This window comes from Vipera berus (assembly GCF_964194415.1).
Source record: "Vipera berus genome assembly, chromosome: 2".
Classification (NCBI taxonomy): Eukaryota; Metazoa; Chordata; class Lepidosauria; order Squamata; family Viperidae; genus Vipera; species Vipera berus.
In genome coordinates, this window is record NC_138203.1 from 236,793,462 (window position 1) to 236,807,809 (window position 14,348).

The following is a 14,348-nucleotide window of genomic DNA, read 5'->3' on the forward strand; positions in this document are numbered from 1 at the left end:
ATGAGGGGAAAGCAGAGACTGTTTCCAGGGTTCACATATTTATTTTAAGGAAAATTATACCATTGCTTGGCTGATAAAAGTATGGTTTGGCCCAAAAATTAGGCAACCAAAACTGCATGTATGTACATTCATAAGAAATGATTTAATTATAAGAATTTGTTGATTCTATAGAGATTGTTATATACAGTTCCTTAAGATAGTTTGTATTTATAATGTTCTGTGAGTGATGTTGTGAAATTTGGTTTGCAGAACTTTTACCAGTATTACATAGACTTAGAACATAAATTAAAAAGGTTAGTTAATGGGGAAAATGCCTTAATTCTTGGAAGAACACAGCTTCCTCTGTAGATGCAGATTCATGATTGTTAGTTAGCATCATATACATAGAATGAAGGCTACTGCTAAGCTTGTAAGCCGCCCTGAGTCTTCGGAGAAGGGTGGGATATAAATGGAATTAAAATAAAAAATAAAAATAAAAATTATTTGAACTTAGTGCATCTATGAGAGCTCTAAACTCCTGCATAGTTTAGAGCTCTCCTACTAGCTCTCCTGGTCACCACAATGTAAAAAAGATGTTGAGACCCTAGAAAGAGTACAGAGAAGAGCAACAAAGATGATTAGGGGACTAGAGGCTAAAACCTACAAGGAACGGTTGCTGGAATTGGGTATGTCTAGTTTAATGAAGAGAAGGACGAGGGGTGACATGATAGCAGTGTTCCAATATCTCAGGGGTTGCCACAAAGAAGAGGGAATCAAGCTATTCTCCAAAGCGCCTGAGGCAGGACAAGAAGCAACAGATGGAAACTAATCAAGGAGAGAAGCAACCTAGAACTAAGGAGAAATTTCCTGACAGTTAGAACAATTAATCAGTGGAACAACTTGCCTCCAGAAGTTGTCAGTGCTCCAACACTGGAAGTTTTTAAGAAGAGACTGGACAACTATTTGTCTGAAATGGTATAGTTTCTCCTGCTTGAGCAGGGAGCTTGATTAGAACAGGGCTTTTCAACCTTTTCATCGATTGTACCACTTTTAGGATATGGCAATATTTGAGTACCAACTAGCAAGATGTCAAAAACTTGATGACCAAAAAAACCCAAACTAACAAAAAACCTGTTCGAAGTTGCAATTGCACTGAAATGACTTATGACCATTTTTCACACTTATGACCATTGCAGCATGCCCAGGGTCATGTGATTTATATTTGGATGCCTGGCAACTGTTTCATATTTATGATTGTCACAGTGTCCCAGGGTCATGTAATCCCCTTTTGCAACCTTTTGACAAGCAAAGTCAATGGCAGGGCTACTGGTGGCCAAGTACTAAGGCAGGATTTCCTTCCCTCCCTCTGTTTTTCCCTGCCTCCCTCTTTCTCATTCCCATCTCCTTCTGAAGGAAGAATTTGAAACCCCCCCACCCCCATATTTTCCCTCTTCCATATATTCATCAAACAAGGAAAAGTTTCCAGAGACAGAAAAGACAAGCCACTGAGGGAACTAGCTAAAAAAGTGCATTCCCCTTTAAGAATTAGCTACTGCTAGAAAGGAAAGTTAAGGAGCCAGCAGCCAGCACTTAAGGAAGAAACAAAAATGTAGTAAGTACTGGATGCCAACTAAGGCAGCCTCCCCCAAATGGCTCTATTCATAAGTAAAGGAATGTTACAGGCAAAATCCATTCAGGAGAAAAATACTTCAAAATCCCTTGCAGCAAAACTTACAGCTAACAATAGCAGAGCAATAGAAGTTAACACGAGACATCACCCATCAGCCAAATAGAAATTGCCAAACACGCCTTAAGAACACAAAGCTTACATTTCACAAAACCCACTCTCCATCTCCCTCCCTCCCTCTGTGCCTCACCTCTACCGATGCTGCCTTTCTTCATTGCTGTCTTTCTTCATTCCTCGTGGAAGGCGACCCCTCCCCCACTGTGTTTCTTGCCTGTTTGTTGCTGCCAGCACAGATGGCTACCACAGAAGTTGTAGATCAGCTCATGGCCGGCTTGCTTGATCTCCTCCAGTCCTCCTCCTCCTTCTTTCCCTTCAGTGCAGCTAGAGCTGACTCCACTTCCTCCCAAGGCTGCTTCTTTTTTTCTCTCTCTCCCTCTCCCGCCCAAGCTGCCTTCTGTTATAGCCTCTCCTTTCTCCACCCCCTCCTCCTCCTTTCTCTTCTGGGTGAGCTGAAAGTGAGCCTGGGGCTTTTGCCTTGCCCCAGCCACTCTGCAGCTCTGGAGGACTCTCTCACAGTAAGTCCTGCACTGTGCTGGCTCATTCCCTCCCCCTCTACACTTGGCTGGGCAGTGCCACATACCACCTGCCACTTGCTAATGTACCACAGGTGGTATTCATACCACCAGGTGAAAAGCCCTGGACTAGTAGACCTCCAAGGTCTCTTCCAGCTTCTATTCTATTCTATTCTATTCTATTCTATTCTATTCTATTCTATTCTATTCTATTCTATTCTATTCTATTCTATTCTACTCTACTCTACTCTACTCTACTCTACTCTACTCTACTCTACTCTACTCTACTCTACTCTACTCTACTCTACTCTACTCCACTCCACTCCACTCCACTCCACTCCACTCCACTCCACTCCACTCCACTTACAATGCAGTATTATAGGCTAATTCTGCTGACTGTCAGCAGTTCTATTCTTACCGCTCAAGGTTGACTCAGCCTTCCATCCTTACGAAGTTAATGAGATGAGTACCTAAATTGTTGGAGGCAATATGGTGACTCTGTAAACTGTTTAGAGAGGGCTGTAAAGCACTGTGAAGCAGTATATAAGTTGGTATTGATATAGTTATAATTTATCTGGTCAACAATTGGCAGATTATTCAGATTGTTTAAACTAAAAAGTTTCAGATTTTACATACTAAAAACCATAAAATCTAAATTTGCAATATACTAAGATACATATTTCAGAGAATCTATAGAAACAAATAACTTCTATAGTATCTAGCTAGTTACTGCAAAAACACTTAATAAGGCCAATCTGAATCTGTTCCTTAAGAATTTTTTATTTGTTGGGGATGCTGGTCAGTAGTCTGAAATGATGAAATGGAAAATTATGAATATTGAGAGGCATTTGCCTAAAAAATCATTGAAATAAATGAACTTTACCTGGGGTCTTTCTTATCTGCTTTCAATATGTAGCTCTGCATGCTGGGATGGTTGTATTTGTGGTTGCATGATAAGAGCTATGCTTCTAGAATAATTGAAAGAAATGATTTTCATATGCAAAGTTATTTTAAGTCCTGTTACCAAATGTGACGATGATTTTAAACAAGGTTTCCTTTTAATATTTAGGAAAGTGAAGGATATATTGAGATACTAGAAGCCTAAAAGATGTTTAGCGTACTTGCAATTGAAATCTATTACTTGATGCTAGATCTGCTGGGCTGGAAAGGGGGAACATGCCTGCGCTTGTTTTCTGTGAAAATTCCTGCATCCAAGAGAATGCTCAATGGTATAAAAGTTGGACAGCATGATAGAACAGTCAGAACTCTGATCTAGGCAGCAAAGTGTAAAATATGCACATAGGAAAATCCATCTTAGCTTTTCCTGACAGAGAGGTGATGCCAAGGCTACTACTGGGAAATCACTGCCACCAGCTATCCCTTTAGAACTGTTGTTTCTCAACCTTGGCTGCTTTAAGATGTGTGGACTTAAACTCCCAGAATTCCCATGCTGAAGTCCACACATCTCAAAGCTTCCAAGTTTGAGAAACACAGGTTTAGAAAACATATTTTGGCTTCTGGATGGTTGCCAGTGAGGGGGTGGATTGTAGGCAGGAAAGAAGACAGATTTCTAAGCAGGACTTTGTTTTTCACCTTGATCCTTTTTGGAGAAAAGGATGTTTTTTCAGATTTGGTTTCTCTTTGTTTGATTTTATAAGTCTAAAGATATTTCATTGATAGTTGGGGTGTACATTTTTACACATGTATGAACACAAAAGTGGCTTTATAAAAGAGTCTATAAAGAGTATGTTTTGTTCAAGAAAGGGACAATAAGGATGCTGTTTTTAAATATTAATATATGCAAAAAGTTAAAAAACCCAAAAAACTATGCAATAAACAGCCACTGTGGCTGATTTATTATCAGATTGAATTTCAATTTTAGATGAATTATTTTAAAAAGCAAATTATGGTTTGTATTAATATTTATAAAATTACTTTAGAACTATTGATGGCATTGGTTGTTTACAGTGGGACTTTTTTAATTTCCTTATTCCTTTGCTATCATCTGGCTTTGAGGTTCATCATAAAGAAAGAAGTCCAATCAAATAAGTTCTCTAAAAAACAAATACATAAATAAATGTTTGTCATCATATATTAACTTGCAATCAGTTAGTATGCCAATTTAATCTCTGTTCAACCTTACATAATTTAGGTTGCTTCTTGCTACAAGATTCACTTAGACAATATATTCTATGTTTTAAAACAGTTTTTAAAATGAAAACTGCTAAGTTTGAAATATTTTCTGAAAACAACATGTTCTTTAAAATGCAAGGTGTGTGTGTGTATGTGTGTGTGTGTATACTGCTCAAAAAAATAAAGGGAACAGAAAATAAGACATCCTACTATTAAATACAGTACATTGTGTTGTTTAAGTATTCCCTTTATTTAGATAGATAGATAGATAGATAGATAGATAGATAGATAGATAGATAGATATGTAAATATTTTTGGATTGCTAACAAAGAATTAAAGGGAGACTGATATGCATTTCAAACTTATTTGTTCTCATCAGTCAGCCATACCCTTCTGAGATTCAAACCTGGGCTGATTGCACATTAGGCAGTTGTTTTAACCTCTAGGCCACAGGCTCTTTCTCACTTTGTTAGCTGAGAAGCAAGGGAGATATGTCTTAAATGTTTGTTAACTATTTAGATTACCTTGCTAGGCCCCAAACATGGGACAAATCTTATTTCCTGTTTCAGCCTAACCCAAGGCCATCCACAGGCAGTGGTCACAGTAGTAACAGCTCATATTTGTGTAAAGGTAATCTAAATAGTTAACAAACATTTAACACATATCTCCCTTGCTTCTCAGCTAATAAAGTGAGAAAGAGCCTGTGGCCTAGAGGTTAAAACAACTGCCTAATGTGCAATCAGCCCAGGTTTGAATCTCAGAAGGGTATGGCTGACTGATGAGAACAAGTAAGTTTGAAATGCATATCAGTCTCCCTTTAATTCTTTGTTAGCAATCCAAAAATATTTACACAAATATGAGCTGTCACTACTGTGACCACTGCCTGTGGATGGCCTTGGGTTAGGCTGAAACAGGAAATAAGATTTGTCCCATGTTTGGGGCCTAGCAAGGTAATCTAAATAGTTCACACACACACACACACACACACACACACACACACACACACAGATATTCTGGTTCTCTTTTATATGAAATAAATATATGAATAAATAGTGCACACTAAACCAAGTGCTCAATGTGTGTGTGTGTGTGTGTGTGTGTGTGTGTGTGTGTGTGTATTTATGTATATACACAGACACAGTGAGCACTTGCTCTAGTGCTCACTGCTATTTAGACATATATTTATTTTATATAAATAAAAGAGAATCAGTTTGGTGTGTTATCAAAGACCCAGGCCTAGAAACCAATAGTCTATGAATTCTAGTCCTGCCTTAGGCCCGACAACCAGCTGGGTGACTTTGGGCCAGTCATTTTCTCTCACTCCAACTTAATTTACAGGCTTGTTGTGGAGAAAATAGGAGGAAGTAATATTATGTATGTTGACTGCCTTGTGTTACTTATAAAGTAATAAAGGCGAGATTTGAAAAATCTAGTAAGTACAAATGTCATTTATATATGTAACATTCAGATGGTCATTAAAAGTTATGTAATAACAGTTGAACAGAGTTGGAAGGGACCTTGGAGATCTTCTAGTCCAGCCCTCAGCTCAAGCTGGGGACCCTAGACCACGGGTCAGCAACCTGCGGCTCTGGAGCTGCATGTGGCTCTTTCAGCCTTCTCCTGCGGCTCCCAGTCCTCCTCTGCCATTTGCAGAGAAAGAGACAGAGACAGAGAGAGGCACTTGAGCTTCCCCCCACCTCTCTCTCTCTCTCTCTCTCTCTCTCTCTCTCTCTCTCTCTGTGTGTGTGTGTGTGTGTGTGTATAAAAAAGAGAGTGGCCTCACGTTGTTCTTCAAGAAGCTGACAAGCTTATTGGGCGGGGCTCCTGCCTTTGCTGCATCTCCACAGGAAGCAGCAGAAAGCAGGGCAGGAGAGCCAGCACAATAAGAATGTGTGTCAGCTTGTCCGAGAACAGCGTGAAGCCAGCTTGCCAGGTGAGCAGAAGATCGGAGAGAGGGAGGGAGAGAGAGAGAGAGAGAGAGAGAGAGAGAGAGAGAGAGAGAGAGAGAGAGAGAGAGAGAGAGAGAACTCATGCACAGCAGCCTCTATTTCTTTTTAATTAAACTCTTCAATCAACCTCCCCCCTTGTGTGCGTGTGCCCGTGAGAGTTTTGCAGCTCCCAGTGTTTTTTTTCTCTGGGAAAAGGGACCAAGTGGCTCTTTGAGTGTTTAAGGTTGCCGACCCCTGCCCTACACAGTGTGAGACAAGTGGCTGTCCATCTCTTCTTAAAAACCTCCAGTGATGAAGCAACCACAACAGATAATAGATAATAACCTTTATTGTCATTTTTTATTGTGCACACAATGGCACGCATTAAAAATGAAATTTAGTTGCTTTCTCTCAAAGTGTACATGTACATAACACACATTTAAATATACTATATACAACATATGTATAGACCTACACCCTTACATGTAAGTAATATATTAATATTAATCACTGTCCATCTTGAATACATAATGGAAGGAGGAAGCTTTAGAGTCCACAAGGTTAATACTGTATGGAACAAAACTGTGACTGAATCTGGATGTTCTGCTTCAGGTACCATGGAGCCTCCTCCCAGAAGGTAACAAGGAAAACAGGTTGTGTAGAGGATCTGTAGTGTCCCAGACAATCTTGCAGACCCTGCTCAAGCAACATTATGTGCTATGTCCTAGATGGAAGGGAAGCCTTGGTGGAGCAGTGGGCTAATGCCTCCTTAAGTAACACCAGCTGCCTGCAATTAGTGCAGGTTCGCATCCCACCAGGCTCAAGGTTGACTCAGCCTTCCATCCTTCCGAGGTAGTTAAAATGAGGACCCAGATTGTTGGGGGCAATTAAGCTGACTTTGTAATAATGCCGCTTGGGGTGTGTGTGAAAGCCCTAATAAGCAGGCATATACATAGAATGAAGGCTACTGCTAAGCTTGTAAGCCGCCCTGAGTCTTCGGAGAAGGGCGGGATATAAATGGAATTAAAATAAAATAAAAAATAAATAAAATAAGGAACTGCCAATAATTTTTCCAGCCTTCCTCACCACTCTCTGCACTTCCTTCCTGTCTGAAGCAGTGATGCTTCCAAACCAGACTGTGATGCTGTATGACAGGATGCTCTCGATAGTCCCTCTGTAGAAAGTGGTAAGGACAGGGGAAGGAAGATGTGCTTTTCTCATGCGACACAGAAAATGCAGGCGCTGCTGTGCCCGCTTCACCAGTCTCTCGCAGTTGAGCAACCAAGCTAGCCTACGAATAGAATAGAATAGAATAGAATAGAATAGAATAGAATAGAATAGAATAGAATAGAATAGAATAGAATAGAATAGGAAGGGACCTTGGAGGTCTTCTAGTCCAGCCCCCTGCTGAAGTAGGAGAACCTATACCATTTCTGGTAAGTAACTGTCTAGTCTCTTCTTAAAAACCTCCAGTGATGGAGTGCTCACGATTTTGGAAGGCAAGCTGTTCCACTGGTTAATTGTCCTCACTGTTAGGAAGTTTCTCCTTAATTCCAGGTTACTTCTCTCTTTGATTAATTTCCAGTCATTGTTTCTTGTCCTGCCCTCTGGTGCCTTGGAGCATAATTTGACCCCCTCTTCTTCCTGGCAGCCCCTCAAATACTGGAATACTGCTATCATTTTGCCCCTATTCTTTTCTTTAGTCTAGCTCAGACATGTCAAACACAAGGCCCGGGGGCCGGATCCGGCCCACAAAGTGGTTTCATGTGGCCCACGAAGCCATCCTGGAAACAGTGAGGGAATGGCCCCCGCTGCCTTGGCCCCGGCCCAGAGACCCTTCTTCTGCCAGAGACCCTCAGATCTGTCCCACTCCTGCCCAGGCCCCCATAGGCACCCTTGATGTGAACGATGTAGAGATGGCCACGCCCACCCAGTAGGCCATACGCACTCTAGCCAAGCCCACGCAGTAGGCCACGCCCACCCTGGCCATACCCACCCGGCCCCTTGAGGGCAACCGCAATGCTGATGAGGCCCTCAATGAAATTGAGTTTGACACCCCTGGTCTACCTAAACCCATATCCTGCAGCTGTTCTTCATATGTTTTAGTCTCCAGGCCTTTTATCATCTTAGTTGCTCTTCTCTGAACTTTTTCCAAGGTCTAAATGTCTTTTTTGTAGTATGGTGACCAAACTTGGTCGCAGTGTTCCAGGTCTGGTCTTACTAGGGATTATAAAGTGGTATAAATACTTTGCGTGATCTTGAGTCTATGTCTCTTGTTTATACAACCCAGGATTGTATTAGCTTTTTTGGCGGCTGCTGCACACTGCTGGCTCATATTCAATTGATCATCCACTAAGACTCTAAGGTCCCTCTCACAGTTACTGTTTTTGAGCCAGGTCTCGCCTAATCTGTACTTATATCTTTGTTTTTTCCTTCCTAAATGTAAAATTTTGGTTTTCTCCACATTAAAACTCATTTTGTTGGATAGGGTCCATTGTTCTAGTTTGTCAAGATCTTTTTGAATCCTGAGTTTGTCTTCTGTGGTGTTGGCTATTCCTGCCAGTTTAGTATCATTTGCAAATTTGATGAATTCTCCTTCTATTCCCTCATCTAACTCATATGGTTAATTTGATCAAAGGACACTTGGTTCAGCATGGGTTTTTTCAACCTGCATGGCCATCTCAATAGCTCCGGGCATTTCCAAATGTATTAAGGCAGCAGCTGTTTTCTTTTATATATTCTCAGCAACTAGTACTAAGAAACACAATAACAACAACAACAACAATGATGTTGATGATGTTGGGAGGGACCTTGGAGGCCATCTAGTCCAACCCCCTACTCAGGCAGGAAACCTTATACCATTTCATATCTCTTACAGTACTATGCATTTTCTAGCAAAGTGAATAGCCTAGCAGTACGATTAAGTAATGTCACATAAAAAGATATGTGATGGTAAATAAAGGATAGTGGACATCTCTTGAGATTGCATGCTTTGAGATACAATCTAAAATATCAATATTGGTCTTTTTCTGATACTTACACTTCTCTTGGATATGCTTAGACATGATCACTTTCCAGATGGTGTATTAGGTACTTAATGGACATGTTCTAGGCAGGTTGCCACAGGATGATTATTTATGGTGTTTAATTTATAGAAGGTAGCTTTAATAGAACACCTGTGACTTGAGAAACACTACTTTTGTATTCATTCTGTCAGTTATTTACTTATAACTAATGTTTTGCCTGTGAGGCCATTTTTAACTGAATCCTAATATATGCTTGTCAAGGAGTATGACAATATGTTGTGTACAAGCTTGATGGCCTGAAGTGCAGACTTTGCTTACTTTACTGGAGATACTGGAGGTTCAGCCAGGCAGACACTGAATTACCACAAAGATTAAATGTACATCATGCTGAGCATTATTTATAGAAAACCTCTGTTTCTTGGACTATGTATGTATTATCCATATTTTGGGGAAATTGGTGGTACCTTCCTGAGGAGGCATTATAGTAAAAACATAGAATTAGAACAGTTGATTGCTAGTCATGACCGTTTTTTAGAATGGAAGAGACATATATGGAATTAAAATGCAATTAATAAAGAGGATTATGGTTACCTGTAGGCAGAAAGAACAGCTTTTTGAAGAAAGAACGGTCACTAATTAGAAAATTAGGAGCGGAAGAAAAAAAAAATAGGAGCTTGTGTTACTGTTAGCAAAAAACTTGCAAACAATAAACAACCTGTGTGGGAATCTTATTTAGTCTTGCTGTCATGATTCGAAACAGATTGGAAAAAGCTCTGTAGCTACATTGTAATTTCAGAAATACAGAAAATAATTTTAAAACTAAAATAAAAAAAATTTGATTTATGACTTTTAAATATGGGATTATGAAAGGGGGAGTCATATACATTTTGGTCTCTAAAACTATCCCTGGCAGTATGAAGTGGTGCAAGCATAAGTAAAGCATATATTTGTATTTAATATATTTTTACTCCAGTTTCCAGACTTCTTGTAGAGAGAAATCTGTAAAACGTTTCTTTTTAAAATGGATAAATCCCAGTATCAGGAGCAGTCCTGGAGCAGCTAGGTAAACAGTCTTCTTTTGGAGTTTACTTCTCTCCGTGAATTAAGATTTTTATGTCTGGGCAGTGTTACTTCAGGTCAAAAGCTAGGAACTTGAATATTAGGATACTTACAATTTTTTAAAGTTACTTTTTAGAGTTACTTCTTATGACTTTTATGGTTGGACATTAAGATTTGGGGTCAAAAGTTAGGATGAAATGTTCAAATTATTAAAGAGGGTCTTCTCAGTAACTTGGGTAAATTGGAGGTGCTTCAGTTTGTTGATATCAGCTGAAAAATGATCATGATGTGTTTCCAACAATTCTCCACAATCTCAGAATATTTGCAAGACAAATATACTGAACTGGGGAAAAATAGATTAGAAATCCTAGTATATAAAATACCCTTGCTTGTTTTCACCCTAACATTTGCAAAATGTAGACCTGCTTGTACATTTTCTATAGCACCGTTGGAAACAAAGGAAACCCTAAAAGTTCTGGAAAAATTCCTAAATTCTAACTTTGACAGATTTCCAAAAAGAGGGTTTTATCTAATAGAAGAATAAGAGAGTGTTAGTGGTATTTGGGTTTAGCAAGCAGAATAGTTAGGAAAATACTGTTTGTCAGATTTAGAAATAGATTTCAGAAGATACAAGGGGGCTATTAAGATTTCACAAATCAAACCCTGAATTGTGTTTGGAAGACTGTGTGTGAATGCATACAGTATGTCCACAAGAATTGAGTGTGTGGACTTTGGTGTGCATTTTTTTCCTGGCAACTGTTCCCATTTGATGACAGATTATATTGTTCTACAAAAGCTGCTATTTAGCAGGCAACCCTCGGTGGGTAAAGGCTGTAACTCAGTGGTAGAACATCTGCTTTCTTTGTCTGAATTATTTAGTCCTTAATATTCCAGTTTAAAAATGCAGATAGCATGTGATGTGAAGGACTCAGAAACATAGAAAAGACTCAGCTGTATTTATCTTGGAATGTAACTATCAGAGTATGTAATGCTCAATAGGATTGGCTTAATTTCACCTTAATTTCATGGTTTAATGAGAGGAATTGTCAGGATACCAAGAATTAGCATTTCCCGGAAAGAAATGGCAAATTGAAGATAGTTCCCCTGAGAGTGAAGTCATTGACTGTGGTGGAATGAAGAATTGAAGTGCAAAGTCCACTCTTTGCCGTTCATCTCTAGACTGGGATTGCCCACAAACTCTCCAGACAGCTGTTCTTCACAAGGAGACTTCAAAATAGTTGTGTCTGGCAAGTTTAGAGCACTGGGAGACAGATGAAAGCCTTTGTACCCTAAACAGCATTTCAGCATCTTTAAAAAGGAAAAAAAAAGTTTGCATTTTTCCTTTCTTAATCATTTTTGGAAATTGCTTGTTAGCTGCTGCTTGGATATTAGGAATGTTCATAAGGCAGGCTTTGCTATACCAGTTGAGTTTCTTTTTACCTTTAGTAGAAGATGTTTAGGGACGCGGTGGCTCAGTGGGTTAGGATGCTGAGCTTGTCGATCAGAAGGTCGGCAGTTTGGCGGGTCGAATCCCGTGTGCCGCGTAACAGAGTGAGCGCCTGTTACTCATCCCAGCTTCTGCCAACCTAGCAGTTCGAAAGCACGTAAAAATGCAAGTAGAAAAATAGGGACCACTACGGTGGGAAGGTAACAGCGTTCCGTGCGCCTTTGGCGTCTAGTTATGCCGGCCACATGACCACGGAGACGTCCTCGGACAAGCGCTGGCTCTTCGGCTTTGAAACGGAGATGAGCACCGGCCCCTAGAGTCGGAAACGACTAGCACGCATGTGCGGGGGAACCTTTACCTTTACCTTTTTAGAAGATGTTTTATATAATTTAAAAATTTAAAAAAATGTTTTTTTGGAGTAAGCAACAAAAGTGTGATTAGAAAGTTCATTTCAGAAAGTTATAAATAAATAGACTGGGTTTAGATGGATTTGAAATAAGATTTTGAAACTATAAGAATAATTCTTATGGGAAAAGGCTGTTTTGAATTATGTGCGTGTGCGTGTGTGTGTGTGTGTGTGTGAGAGAGAGAGAGAGAGAGAGAGAGAATGTGATTTTGAAGGTTGGACATTAGAGGAATCAGAAAGAATTAAAAATTACAATCAAAGGGAAAAAGCATGTAAGTTTGACTAACTAATATACTGTAGAATGGAGCAAAATACTTTAACATTGGAGGATGTTTGTGAACAATGTTTTTAGAGTTTTTTTAATCTTGGTTTTATTTAGATAAATAACTCAAGGCAATAGATATGTGTAATACTCCTTCCTCTTGTTAACAAAATCATCATCAACAACAACAACCTTGTGAGGTGGATTGGGCTGAGAAAGAGTGACTAGCCCAAAGCCACCCTGCTGGTTTTTATGCCTAAGGACGAAGTAGGACTCACACTTTTTTTTAAAATCCCATTTATATCCCGTCCTTCTCCGAAGCGGCTTACAATTTAAAGCACAAATCAATGTGCTTAGCACATTCTTGTGAATTTTAAGAGTGTCCTGGATAACGTTCTTATGTTGGATGTACAAAAAACCCTGTTAAAGTTGTGAAGAATTGTATTAGAAGGGACTAAGACAAAATGAGAAGAAATCAACTTCCATAGTTCAAGGATTTCATTTGTGGGGTTTAAGGGCCATGACTGTTAAAAGTAAAAAAAAGAATTAAAAAGTTGGTTTATTTGATTAAGGTTAAAGTATATTGTAATTTGTAGTAAACCTCAGTGGACTTTTACTGACCAGGATTGAATGATGAGGCTTTAAAGATGTGTCTATAGATAAGAGATGGCATCATTTGTTCTATTTTAAGGGAAGATGATATGTTACCAAATTGTTTATATTTGTTGCTATGGAGGGGAGACAATTTCTTCACACATACTTTTCTTTCTTTCTTTCTTTCTTTCCTTTTTTGCACTTTTTTAACTTTTATTTTTCTAGTTTATATTAGTTTTTAATTAGCACAGATCATAATTAAGGCAGATAAGCTTATTGACTGACATCAAAGCATTACAGGTAGTTCTCAGCTTAGAACTGTTGGCTTAACAATTGGTCAAAGTTACAACAAACCTCCTAAACTTTGAATCTGGTCATATGATGCCTCAATCCTAGCACAAATAACTCAGTCTCATTTTATCCGAGATTAGCATATTCTATAGACCCAACTTTTGAGCATTGGAATGACCATTGCCAGCAGAGTAGAGGATAGCAGTATGGGGAGAAGGCTAAACTGTGTACTTATCCTGTTTTACCCTTCTGAAAATATCTGTTCCTCTATTGATGAAATTGTTTTTATTAAAACTCAAATACTTTGGCCACCTAATGAGAAGGAAGGACTCACTGGAGAAGAGCCTAATGCTGGGAAAGATCGAGGGCAATAGAAGAAGGGGACGACAGAGAATGAGGTGGCTGGATGGAGTCACTGAAGCAGTAGGCGTGAGCTTAGATGGACTCCAGAAGATGGTAGAGGACAGGAAGGCCTGGAGGAACGTTGTCCATAGGGTCGTGATGGGTCGGACACGACTTCGCAACTAACAACAACACCCACACTGGTACCAGATTCAACAGGCATCCCAGTTAGGTTCGGTAGTGGAGAGGAAAACAGAGTTACCAACTTTTGTCTCTGTTGGGCAACACTATTTCATGGGTCTCTACAGAAATTTTTTTCCTGGGATTAAGTCCATTGCTTTGAATCTTTTCAACATGATGAAATGCTAGAGCATGGGTGTCAAACTCAATCGTGTCACGTGACGTATCATGACGTATCGTGACGTTTTTTTGCCTTTGTGGAACTGGGATAGGTGTGGCCTGCGTGTGATGCATCCGGCCCACAGGCCACCATTTTGACACCCCTGTTCTAGAGGGTACTAGAAATTAGATAGCTATTACACCTCTCATTACACGTTATCTATTTCCTACTGAAATATTGTTTCTAACAGAGTACCCCAAAACATGTATGTCAAGAACGGAC

The 14,348-nt window shown here is 39.5% G+C and overlaps 1 protein-coding gene across 1 annotated transcript in view; it reads left to right on the forward strand.

Moving 5' to 3' along the window:
* PLXNA1 (plexin A1) overlaps window positions 1-14,348 on the forward strand; it is a 408,858-nt gene that overhangs the window by 218,092 nt on the left and 176,418 nt on the right. The window lies entirely within an intron of this gene.